A 12,853-nucleotide genomic window follows, 5' to 3' on the forward strand; every position below is an offset into this window, starting at 1 on the left:
AGTCTAAATTGAATGTGTACACGGTGCTGTGCGATCCTGATTCGATTGGAATCTAATAGATTGCACCTTGTGTACACCCCATAAATCTCCATGGGCATTTCTTTTTTTTATGCGGGTGGGGGGGACTCACCCATGGGAACGCCCAGCATTTGATCTGCGTTCCCATGAAAGCGTTGGGCATTCCCATGTAAATCGCCCGGCGACGTGGACGTCAGGGTGGGTAACTGACATCACCGGATGTCAGCTGCTCGCCCACTTCTTTCAGAATGGCCATGCACATCTAAGGTTGCTCTGGGCAACCTTAGATGTGCGTGTGCCTTCCACATCATTCGATGGTCAGCGACCATCGACTGATGTGGGTGTTCCCCCACAGGCTGCGAATGGATGTTTATGTAAAACAACCATTCGCAGCCAGTGCATGCGAACACACTGCGAAATGGGTGGTGGCCATGACACCATTCGCAAGGTGGGGTTTGGTGGACTCGCAAGGCTGCAAATTCGCAGCCTTGCAAATCAATCAGAATAACCGCCCTTCGTCCCTGCAGCCAAGTATATTTGCCAAGGCAGGAGAGATTATTTGATGGATTTCTCCTACAGCAGCGCATGCAAGGGGATGTGTCTTAGTTACACATCCCCTCGCATGGTTGCTAGGGAAAACGGCGGCAGCAGGGGGCGGAGAATCGGCAAGGCGGCAACACGGGTGCTTGGTAAACTGCAATCTTCGCAGCATATTAGAATCACCCCCCTTAATAAGGACATACACAATAGACACAATAAATATAGACACAGGGCCGGCGCCACCCCTAGGCAAATCTAGGCATTTGCCTAGGGCGCCAGCCACTGGAGGGCGGCACTTTGCCCCTCGCCTCTCGCATGGAGGCTGCAGGGGTGTCCGTGCCGGGTACCTGCGGCGCTGTGTGATCTGGCGGCAGGGTCCCTGCAGTGATGCGCGCTATCCGGCAGCCAGACGGCGGCGCGGGAAGCGCTGCTGGGTTTGAAAACATTCCGCATGCTGATTGGCTGAGATTCAGCCAATCAGCGTACGGCGAGTTTTCAAACCCATCAGCGCTTCCCGCGCCACCGCCTGGCTGCCGGATAGCGCGCATCACTGCAGGGACCCCGCCGCCAGATCACACAGCGCAGCAGGTACCCCCCCCCCCGTAGGCACCGGGGCGCCCCACCCCCCCTCGCCTGGGGCGCTTCGGTGCCTTGCACCGGCCCTGTATAGACATGAAAGCAGAGGGAGCTTACAATCTAATCTGTACGTGTGTAATGAAAGTGTTGCATGTAGTATTTTTGTCCTCTGATGAGTAATAGCGAGTTTCTCGTGGTTTGCTTAACTATCACTGCAGTATGACGGTTTGACACTTTGCATTTTAAATGTGTGAATTTCCCTCCCACTGTTCAACACAGTTTGCTAGTTTTCTATAAAAATCACTCACCTTCTCCATTTATCCTCTGGAGTAATGAAACCGGCTATTAAAACAACCCGCTCAAGGACAAATAGGGGAGGAATGTGGTGATGAGGTGACATAACTAGCAATATTATTATTAAGCGATGCTTAGATTAACCCTATCTCTTCAGCCTTAGACTAATTATCACAATATAAATACTGTAGCAGTGTTGGCCAGTTGCTTATATTAAACAAAACCCTTCCGGCTAGCAGTTTAACTATAATAATACTATAATTGATAATGGCCCTTATTCTGGTTCACTCGCAAAGGCAAATTCCTTCTCAGATGGACAAAATTATGTGCGCTGCAGGTGGGGCAGATGTAACTTGTGCAGAGAAGTAGATTTGGGTGGGGTTTTACTTCAAAGGGACATCTATATCGCAGTGTAAAAATAAAGCAGTCAGTATTTCCCCTGCACAGAAACAAAATAACTCACTAAAACGTAAATCTCTCTGCACATGTTAAATCTGCCCCACCTGCAGTGCACATGGTTTTGTCCATTTGAGAAGGAATTTGGGTACTTATGTAATATCTGGACTCCCGTTTTTCTTATGAGACCGCATCCGCTCACCACGCTTCGGGCACGGTGGCTCGCTGCGCTCGCCACACTATATAAAATCAACTCCATGCGTAGTTGGATAGTAAGGGTATGAAAAAATGGGGTGCATTTAACATGGGAGCCCAGATAATACATAAGTACCGGAATTTGCCTTTGCGAGTGAACCAGAATAAGGGCCAGTATCATTATAATATATATATATTTTAGAAGGCATCATGAAGAACCGTACAGCCTCCCTGTCAGATCTGCATTAAGGAATTCTGTGTTTATTACATAATGACGATGGAATACATTCGTACATACCCTAAGCATCTTTAAATTCCTTTATTGGTTTCTCCCCTACTACCTGCTCGGTGCCTGTTCCAAGCTTCTACTATTCTTTGAATAAAAATACAGATTTTTTAACATTACTCCTAAACTTTCCACTGCCAATTTGTCCTCCGCCCCTAAAGCTCAATTTGTTGAATTCAGCCAATCAGCGTCCGGCAAGTCTTTTCAAAGTCATCACCAGCGCTTCCCGCCGCCGTGCTAGTAGGAGAGAGTAGAGACGGACAGAGTCAAGCTGCCGCTACAGCGGCTACCCGGTACCCCGCTGCCTGTCACTGGACCTCCGCTGGCTGCACACAGGAGGTATGTATGTATGTTGTCAGCGGAGAGGGGGGGGTCTCCGGCACCAGGGCCAAGGCTGTCATTTGGTCCCCCCGTCAGGGGAGGGGGGGGGGCACCAAATTACTGCCTTGGCCCGGGCGCCGAAAAACCCTAGTTTCGGCCCTGTTCAAGCCGGCACCGGTTTTGCAGTCCTATTTCTCTCACTGTCCTTCTGAAGTGAGGTTTACTGTAGCTAAGTCTCTGTGCACTGTCACTACTGCGGTCTCCTCATCATTTCTCCTCAGCTAGTACAGTAGAGTATGTCTCGCAGAAAGCAGTTTGCCAGTGAGTGAGAACAGTTTTCCCATAATAATTCTCTTCATTCGCCTTCGGCAATATATGAATGGGAAGCGGTCATAAGGCCGACGGTGTCTAGGCCCACAGCCAAAAAAGATTGTCACTTGAAAAAGGTTGACATGATCAAAAGGTTGACTTTTATATTTATAACCGACTTTTCATACTGTACCATCCCAGTGGGTATCGCGGGAATATAAAAGAGTGTGCCGAGTGCCTGAAGCTCATTGGCGAGTGTAGCAAGCCATGAGAGGGGACACGGTACACGTATACAGTGTCCCTGTCGACATATACAGTATATGGAGATCACACCTTCCTTGAGGAGTGTGTGAAAGAGAGGGGTGCAATAGACGCAAGCTGTTATACCATTGCAAGCAGCTGTTTGAAAACTTAACCAAACCCAGGATACAAAAACATGTGAAGAAGAACCAAAAGCAGCAACAATTGGATTGATTTTACTAAATAATTTCTACTACTAGTAAAGTAAGGTATTAATTCATTTATTATACCAACTCCAATGGAATGGCAAGTAATAAAAAATAATAATAATGAAGATGCAAACCAAAAAGATTTCACTATTTTGCAAAGAAGTAGATCTTCTGCACAGTGCCCCAATTGGCGTGGTAACACAAAATGTCATAATGACAAGGCAGACCAGTGCTGTTGACTTGACAAGGACACATTGGGGGAATTCAATTGTTAAGGCCAGTAGCTGTCTCTCCTGCTTGCCCAATGAAGCTATTCAAGTGTTACTCATGTTAGGGCAATCATTTGCTGGCGCCATCATTTCAACTAACGGTACTTGTGGAGTATCACGGCTCCCACGACCTTCATCGTATGCTGATTGTATGCTAAAAATCGCATCGCATGCGATGCGATCGCACCTGATTTTGCACTGAAATGCATCAGAATGCATTGAAATGTGTATTAAACTTGTGAAATGCCCCCAAATGCCATTTTTCATAGTGCACCACCCCCACTATCAACGTGAACCCGAAACGTGCCGAGCGCAGCGAGCCCGCGAGGGGCGGCGGTACGCGTCCTACGACCTTTTCATACCCCCACTATCCACGTCGGCGTGGAGTTGAAAATAGAATAGTGTGGCGAGCGCAGCGAGCCACCAAGCCCGAAGCGTGGCGAGGGGACGCGTATACCTTCACAGCTATACGCGTCCCCTCGCGGGCTTCACAGGTATCCGCGTCCGCTCGCCACGCTTCGGGCTCGGTGGCTCGCTGTGCTCGCCACACTATTCTATTCTCAACCCCACACCGACGTGGATAGTGGGGGTATGAAAAGGTCGTAGGACGCGTACCGCCGCCCCTCGCGGGCTCGCTGCGCTCGCCACGCTTCGGGTTGACGTTGATAGTGGGGGTGGTGCACTATGAAAAATGGCATTTGGGGGCATTTCACTAGTTTAATACACATTTCAATGCATTCTGATGCATTTGAGTGCAAAATCGGGTGCCATCGCATCGCATCCCATCGGATGCCATCGTATGGCATCCGATGCGATCGCATACGATTTTTGAGCTAAAATGCTCAAAAATCGGTAAAACATTGTATCGCATCGTATGCCATCGTATGCCACTACATATGGCATACGATGCCATACGATGGGGATGCGATGGCATACGATTTTTGAGCAAAAATGCTCAAAAATCGGTAAAACATTGCATCGTATGCCATATGTAGTGGCATACGATGCAATGTTTTACCGATTTTTGAGCATTTTTGCTCAAAAATCGTATGCCATCGCATCCCCATCGTATGGCATCGTATGGGAGCCGTGATACTCCACAAGTACACAACTAACAGCCCCCAGGGGGAGCAAGCTGAGTTGTGCAAAAAGTTACCTATTGGAGTGCTCAAATAAGACTTTTTGTATCGTGTCTGTTATTTTAGTTGGGTTTAAGTGGATAAACCCGGCAATAAGGAGCAAGATCAGTACGATAACCAGCATCAATTAAATATTGCCCCTGCAACTTTAGAAGGGCGTTAGGGGTGATTATATCTTATTCAGAGCTGAAAATGTCTGACTTTCAGTGAACCAGTTGCTGAATTTTGCAGAAACAATTCACAAAATTGGACCCAAATGGACTCTCATTACATCTTGGCCCCGGAGTCTGTTGTGAAGGAGAGCATTCTCAGAGTAATACAATGCTGAAGGTGCTTGATATCCTCATGCACTATGTGAGCGATTAATATTAATCATTTAAATAGAATACATTTGTTTAACACCACTTAGGAGTCTTTGGAGTCTCTTTCTTCCATACAGCGTCCTCATTTTTGTTTATTGCATTAAAGTTGTATGTTCTCCCCTTGGATTTACCTGGCGAGCAGACCTGTAGATGACTGCTGGAATACAAAGCTGAAAAAATGCATTTATGTTCTATTTATGGTGTTTGTTTGATACACAGGAATTTTGTAAAAAACTTGATGTTTTATTTAAAAACTTAATAATTTATCTGCACCATTAACCAAAATAGTTTTCCTTAATTTTGCTAAATATTACATTCATACTAAACAAAATAAGTGATGTACAAGTCTTGCAGAATTTTTTTGTTGATTGTGGGAATTAAGTTGACCTAAAATATATCTTTATTCTTTTGTTAAATTAATGAAAATGATATGCAATTCACAAAAATCAACGCATAACTAGATCTTATTGCATGCTCTTGGGGTTCTTTTTGGCATTACTGTTCATATTGGTTTGTTATACATTTTACAAAAATTTTGCGAAATTATTAAAAATAAAAAAACTGAGAAATCACATTTATATTCACAGCCTTTGCCATGAAGCTCAAAATTGAGCTCACGTGCATGATGTTTCCATTGATCATCCTTGAGATGTTCCCACAGCTTAATTGGAGTCCACCTTTGGTAAATTCAGTTGATTGGAAAGGCACACACCTGTCTATATAAGGCCCCACACTTGTCACTGCATGTCAGAGCACAAACCAAGCATGACGTCAAAGGAATTGTCTTTAGACCTCCGAGACAGTATTGTCTTGAGGCACAAATCAGGGGAATGCTACAGAAAAATATCTGCTGCTTTGAAGGTCCCAATGAGCACAGTGGCCTCCATCATCTGTAAATGTAAAAAGTTCAGAACCACCAGGACACTTTCTAGAGCTGGCCAGCCGTCTAAACTAAGCAAACGGGGGAGAAGGGCCATAGTCAGGGAGGTTACCAAGTCTGGTTGGGTGGAGGCAGAGGTGGATTTAACACAAGGCAACCGAGACATCTGCCTAGGACTCAGCAGGCCTCACACAGATACCCTGGCAATCCAAAATGTATGATTACTGTGCGATATGACATCACATGGACCCGCCCACACTCCCAAAGTCCCTTTGATGTGATTTGATAGGATACAAATATTTGTAGAGTAAAGCAGACAGTCAGCTTACTGTTAATGTGACCCAGGTCGTAAGCTTACTTCTGAAAAACCAAGTGCCTGATTCAGATTTATACACAATGCTGATGTTCACACAGCTGAGCATTTATCGGTAGACTGTGTTACTCGGTATTTGATGCCGCCATCAATCAGCAGCAAAAATATAGTGCAATGGATTGTTGGAGGGAGGGCCCCGTGTGGTCTAAAGCCCCCTTTGGGTGGAGGGTATTGGAGAGCAGGGGCAGTATTATGCTTAGGGTGGTGTTCTTTTCTAGAAATGGCCATTCCGAGGATGGGATAGTTCCCGCCTTTTTTGGGTATCTGTGAAAGAATGAAGCTATAAAATAAATTTCTGATAAAATGAAAACATATGCATTATGGATAGCACACCCTGGGTGGAGCTAGACACGCCGCTTTTCCAGAGAAGGACACGCCTCTTCAAACGGTTTTTCTACATGAATTGATTTTTTTTAAAGTAGAAAACGATGCCCGTATGTGATTTAACCACAACTCCTCTGGCTGGTGCAATCCCTGATCTCTCCTGTCAATTCAAGTGGTGCACCCAAGTGCCAATTAGCATCCGAAAAGAAACCACTAATAAAAAAAACCTCTCACAGCCCTTGTCTTTCTAGCCAGCAGTGTAATGCACGAAGCGCTACTGTTTGACTAAATCATATTAAGTGGATTAAGAAGAAATAAGATGGTTCTTAAATGTTTAAGCTGTAACATTTGAAAGCGGATTATTGTAAATATCCCATAATGCTTCCCAATTGTGCAGGAAATGAGAATTATTTGTAATAATATTTTTGACTGGTGTTCGAAAACAATAATATGTTTCTCTCTCAGCTGGGAAAGTCCAAAACCCATCGTTCATCCCACAGATTAGGGAATGATCGTTCTCTGAGTGAGACAATATTAAAACAATTTCTCGCCAGGGCTGCCAGGCTCTGAATTCCAATATAATATACTCCACTTATTCTATTTTCTAAAAACAATCTTAGACTGTTATTAATACCGTTAGAGATTGGTTATGGATATGCATAAAGCAAAAGGAAAACTATATATTTAAAATAGAATTAAAGGTGTACTCTAGACAATAAGGTTGTTTTTGTTCCTGAACTTTCTCTATTATAGAAATATATGTACCTCGTGGCTAGAGATCCATCACATATACCCCAGCAGCGATTTTTATCCATTGTAGATGCTAGTGAGAATCTCACAGTCTGAATGGTCCTGGGCAAAGGCAAATCTACCAGGGAAGCCAATCCTGGGGCATTTTATCAATCCTAGGATTTGGCATTGTAAAAAAGCTTGATCCCGGGATTGGCTTCCTTAATAAAAAAACACACCAGCCACCCCACATATTTCCTTACATGTGGGGGTGAGGGCGGTGTAGCTGGGAGCCGGGCGGTGTGGTCAAGAGCGAGTGGTGCAGCGAGAGCGAGGCAGGGGCGTGCGCAACATGACCTCGGACCACGTCATGCTCCGCAGAGCCGCACAGCCAGGGATGGGAGAAGTGGGTGCTGAGATGCCGCCCAGCATTAGGCTGTGCATGCGCAGTCTAATCCCAAAATCCCGGGATTGGAAACTTCAAACCCAGAGATTGAAATCCTGGCAATGTTGGGGACAAATCCTGGGATCCTGCCGATCCCAATCCCTGGATTGGCTACTCTAGTAGCTACCATAGGTGCATGGAGTGCAGCTGCTATAGGGCCCAAAGCTGAGAGGGGCCCACATTCACAGTCAAATTAACATGTGCTACAGTATATGATGTTTTCACCAATGGGAGGTAAATGGTGGCCCTTACATTCTATATATAAAGCATAATATATATATATATATATATATATATATATATATATATATATATAGATAGATAGATATAAATAAACACACGGAAACCAGTCCAATGGTTTGTCAACGTTTCAATGGGGTATCCCCATTTTCATCAGGACATAAGAAATGACAAAGTATAACTCACCCATATATGTGCTCAAACACCTTCACCACATGATCCTGTGCGCCGCGATTCACTCCGCCCACGGCCGCACATACTGATGACGTCACCACAGTGTCCCGTCACCCATACAAAATACATACAGCTGACTGTCAAAAAAGCATAAGCATAATAAATACATATAATAAATGCAAAAAGGGAATATATACAAAGGAAGAGCAGATACTGTTAACGTGCAAATAAGGCATCATACATTTTTTATAAGAAGCAATTTAACCCCAGCGATTCGTTGAGTCCGTTAGGGCTCAGCGTTCCCAAAGTAAAAATCCATCTTGCTTCTCGTTGGAGTAGCAATTTGGATCTATTACCTCCCCGCTGAAGAGGTGGAATGTGATCAATAATTTTATGTTTCATAGCTGTAGGGGAATGACCCATAATTGCATAGTGACGGGCCACCGGCTGCTCACTGGTACCTTTCAGTACAGCAGCACGGATGGCCTGTCTGTGTTGGGCCATACGAACTTTAAATTGGCAGTCTGTTTTGCCGACATAATATTTGTCGCACGGACATACCAAAACATATACCACGTACTGAGTTGAACACGTTAAACGATGTTTAATTTTAAAGGTCTTATCAGTGCGTGGATGTTTGATGGAGTCCCCAACCCACATGTAACTGCAGGTCACGCAACCAGTGCATTTCACACAACCAAGTTTAGGTGAACCAAAAAATGTATTGGGGGACTGTCTATCGAAATTAGTGATGTCACTATGTACCAACATATCTTTTAAATTATGACCACGAGAATAGCTCGTTACCAGTTTTTTATTAGGCAGGATCGCAAGATCCCTGTCAGTGGCAATAATCGGCCAGTATGATTTAACGGCCGTTCGGGCTTCATTACTTGCAGTATTATATTGGTAAGGCCAAAAAATGCGATTGATGTTCTTTTTCTTAGATTTGCGTTTAAGGGTTTTAGCACGTGAAATGGCCAGAACTTTATCTTTACTAACTAGCAGGTCATTCCGATTATAACCCCTTTCCAAAAATTTCACAATCATTTTATCAAGTTGGACTTCTAGATCACTATCATCACTGCAAATCCTCCGTACGCGCAACATTTGCGAGTATGGGAGCCCCTTCATTACTGAGGGAGGATGAAAACTCGCGGGGGAAAGCAGCATGTTGCGATCAGTAGGTTTAACAAACAAAGATGTACTCAATTTGCCATTGGCCAGAGTAATACGTACATCCAAAAAATCTATTTGGCTTTCTGAGGTGGTGCAAGTAAGTTTAATGGGGCTATTGCTGGCATTGTGACTAGTGATAAGATTATTTAAAGATGACACTGAACCCCTCCAAATGAGGATCATATCATCAATATAACGAGCGTAGTAAACTACGCTGTTACTAATGAGTGGATTACTGAAGAAAATATCTTTCTCAATTGCCATCATGTAAGCATTAGCATACGATGGGGCCACTGAGGACCCCATCGCACACCCAGAGACTTGGAGGAAGTACTGCCCGTCAAAATAAAAATAATTTTTCATAAGCACCATCTCCAGAAGGTCACAAAAAAAGCCAACATCGGGGCCAGAATATAGCCTATCAATCGAAATCAAATTCTTGGTGGCAATAATGCCCTGTTGGTGGGGAATGCTGGTATAAAGGGCATTTACATCGATACTGCATAAAATACACTCATCAGGAATGTCAGTGAGATTCTGCAGCGCATTAAGTAATGCGGTGGTATCCTGCAAGGAGAATGGTGAGTTCTGGACCACTGGTTGCAAATACACATCGAGATAAGCAGAAACAGGTTGGAAAATCGAACCCCTGGCAGAAATTATCGGTCTGCCAGGGGGATTCTCCAACCTTTTGTGTATTTTGGGCAATGTGTACAGCAGGGGCGTTTTGGGAAATTCACACATTAGAACATTCCTAGTTTTGTTATTAATAACCCCTGACTGCACTGCAGCCAATGTATACTTGTCTAGCTCTCTCTTGAAAATATTAGTAGGATCAGATCGCAGCAGTTGGTATGTCGAGGAATCAGAGAGTTGTCGTTTAATCTCTGCTTTATAATCGGTAAGGTTCTGAACAACAATTGCGCCGCCCTTATCAGCGGCGCGTATAACGATATCCCGTCTAGCACTGAGAGCCAACAAAGCATCAAACTGTAATTTATTAAGGTTGGAATGAATTTTAGTTCTATCCAGACAAGAGTCCTTAGTAGAAGCATCAACCAGTCTAACAAAAGATTTAATTGAAGAATTGTTAGAGATAGGATCAAATGTCGATCTTGGTGCCAGCTTTTGTAGTTCAGATGGTAAAGCCTCCTCAGATGGTACCAATGTTTTTGAACCAAAAAATTCTTGTAATTTAAGCTGTCGGTGAAGTTTATAAGTTTCAGTCTTCCATAAAAATGGATCATGGTAGGTGGTAGGCACAAAGTTCAAGCCTTTCTGTAGAACTTCATATTCCAAGGTAGAAAGCGGGGTCGAGGAGAGGTTGAATACTACCTCTTGCTGGTTGGCGGTTTGCCCACCTGTGATCCGCTTCCACTGGCCTCCTCTGCGACAGGGTTTCGACCCCTTTGGGCTCGGGTACGCACAGCTAAAGGGATAAATTTATTCCTTTGTGTGCGTTTGCCGCGTTGATCATGGTCGCTGGCGGAGTTGGCTGTATCATTGGAGGAGTCTGACTGAGGACCCCGTCTAAACCGCCGCCTGTTTTTAAATCGATTGCCAGAATGTGTATTTCCAGTAAGCCAACCATAGACGTTATTAGTTTCATAATCAGATTTTACTTTCTGAAACTTTTCTTTCTTGTACTTGATGATGTCACGTCTATAGTTATCAATTTGTGTTTGAATTTTTTCGAACCACTTATCCGTGGTATCCGCCTCCAGGGTTTTTTTGTGTAAAGATTCATATTCGGCAAGTTTAACCTTTGTGGCGTTCATTTCTCTTGTAGATTCTTCCACCACAAGGAGTAGTAAATCATAAGAACATTTATTTAAAATAGCGCACCACTTCTTGCAAAAAGGGACGCTGTGCCTGCCGATGGTCGGTATGTTACTGACCCGAAACCCCCTGGGTATCTTTTTTTCAGTGAAATACTCAGATAAAGTGGCTGCATGGAAATAAAAATCAAGTTCACGTCGTTTAAGACGCATGATTTCATGAAAAACATCAGTTGCAGTCGAGTTATCAGTGGAAGCAAGGATTTTATCCCTTAGAATGATACTATTGGCTTCGCTATCAGAGTAAGAATGCACATCAGCCGCATCCAGCACTACTCTTTCAAATGTAGTTTCCATCTTGAAAACACAAGGTAAAATGTACCCGGACAGTCAGAGAAAACAAATGGGTGTCAGTATATTGGATACTGACCACCCAATAATGAGATGATGAAGTCTATCTCACACAAATATGATCCGGTGTGCCTTGTATCCAATAAGCCCCAAAAGAACAACCAAGTGGGTCTCTTCAATGCAACACAATACGTAATACCGGCACTTCCAAACTTTGTATACTGCGCCTGTTGCCAGCCGAATGCAAGACGCTGAGCTGCAGCTGCTGACGTCTCCAACATAGAACGGTGCGGCGGCACTCAGACATAAATAAACACACGGAAACCAGTCCAATGGTTTGTCAACGTTTCAATGGGGTATCCCCATTTTCATCAGGACATAAGAAATGACAAAGTATAACTCACCCATATATGTGCTCAAACACCTTCACCACATGATCCTGTGCGCCGCGATTCACTCCGCCCACGGCCGCACATACTGATGACGTCACCACAGTGTCCCGTCACCCATACAAAATACATACAGCTGACTGTCAAAAAAGCATAAGCATAATAAATACATATAATAAATGCAAAAAGGGCCGAATATGAATCTTTACACAAAAAAACCCTGGAGGCGGATACCACGGATAAGTGGTTCGAAAAAATTCAAACACAAATTGATAACTATAGACGTGACATCATCAAGTACAAGAAAGAAAAGTTTCAGAAAGTAAAATCTGATTATGAAACTAATAACGTCTATGGTTGGCTTACTGGAAATACACATTCTGGCAATCGATTTAAAAACAGGCGGCGGTTTAGACGGGGTCCTCAGTCAGACTCCTCCAATGATACAGCCAACTCCGCCAGCGACCATGATCAACGCGGCAAACGCACACAAAGGAATAAATTTATCCCTTTAGCTGTGCGTACCCGAGCCCAAAGGGGTCGAAACCCTGTCGCAGAGGAGGCCAGTGGAAGCGGATCACAGGTGGGCAAACCGCCAACCAGCAAGAGGTAGTATTCAACCTCTCCTCGACCCCGCTTTCTACCTTGGAATATGAAGTTCTACAGAAAGGCTTGAACTTTGTGCCTACCACCTACCATGATCCATTTTTATGGAAGATTGAAACTTATAAACTTCACCGACAGCTTAAATTACAAGAATTTTTTGGTTCAAAAACATTGGTACCATCTGAGGAGGCTTTACCATCTGAACTACAAAAGCTGGCACCAAGATCGACA

The sequence above is a fragment of the Crinia signifera genome, chromosome 6 (genome assembly GCF_055691185.1).
Source record: "Crinia signifera chromosome 6, ASM5569118v1, whole genome shotgun sequence".
NCBI classification, from domain to species: Eukaryota; Metazoa; Chordata; class Amphibia; order Anura; family Myobatrachidae; genus Crinia; species Crinia signifera.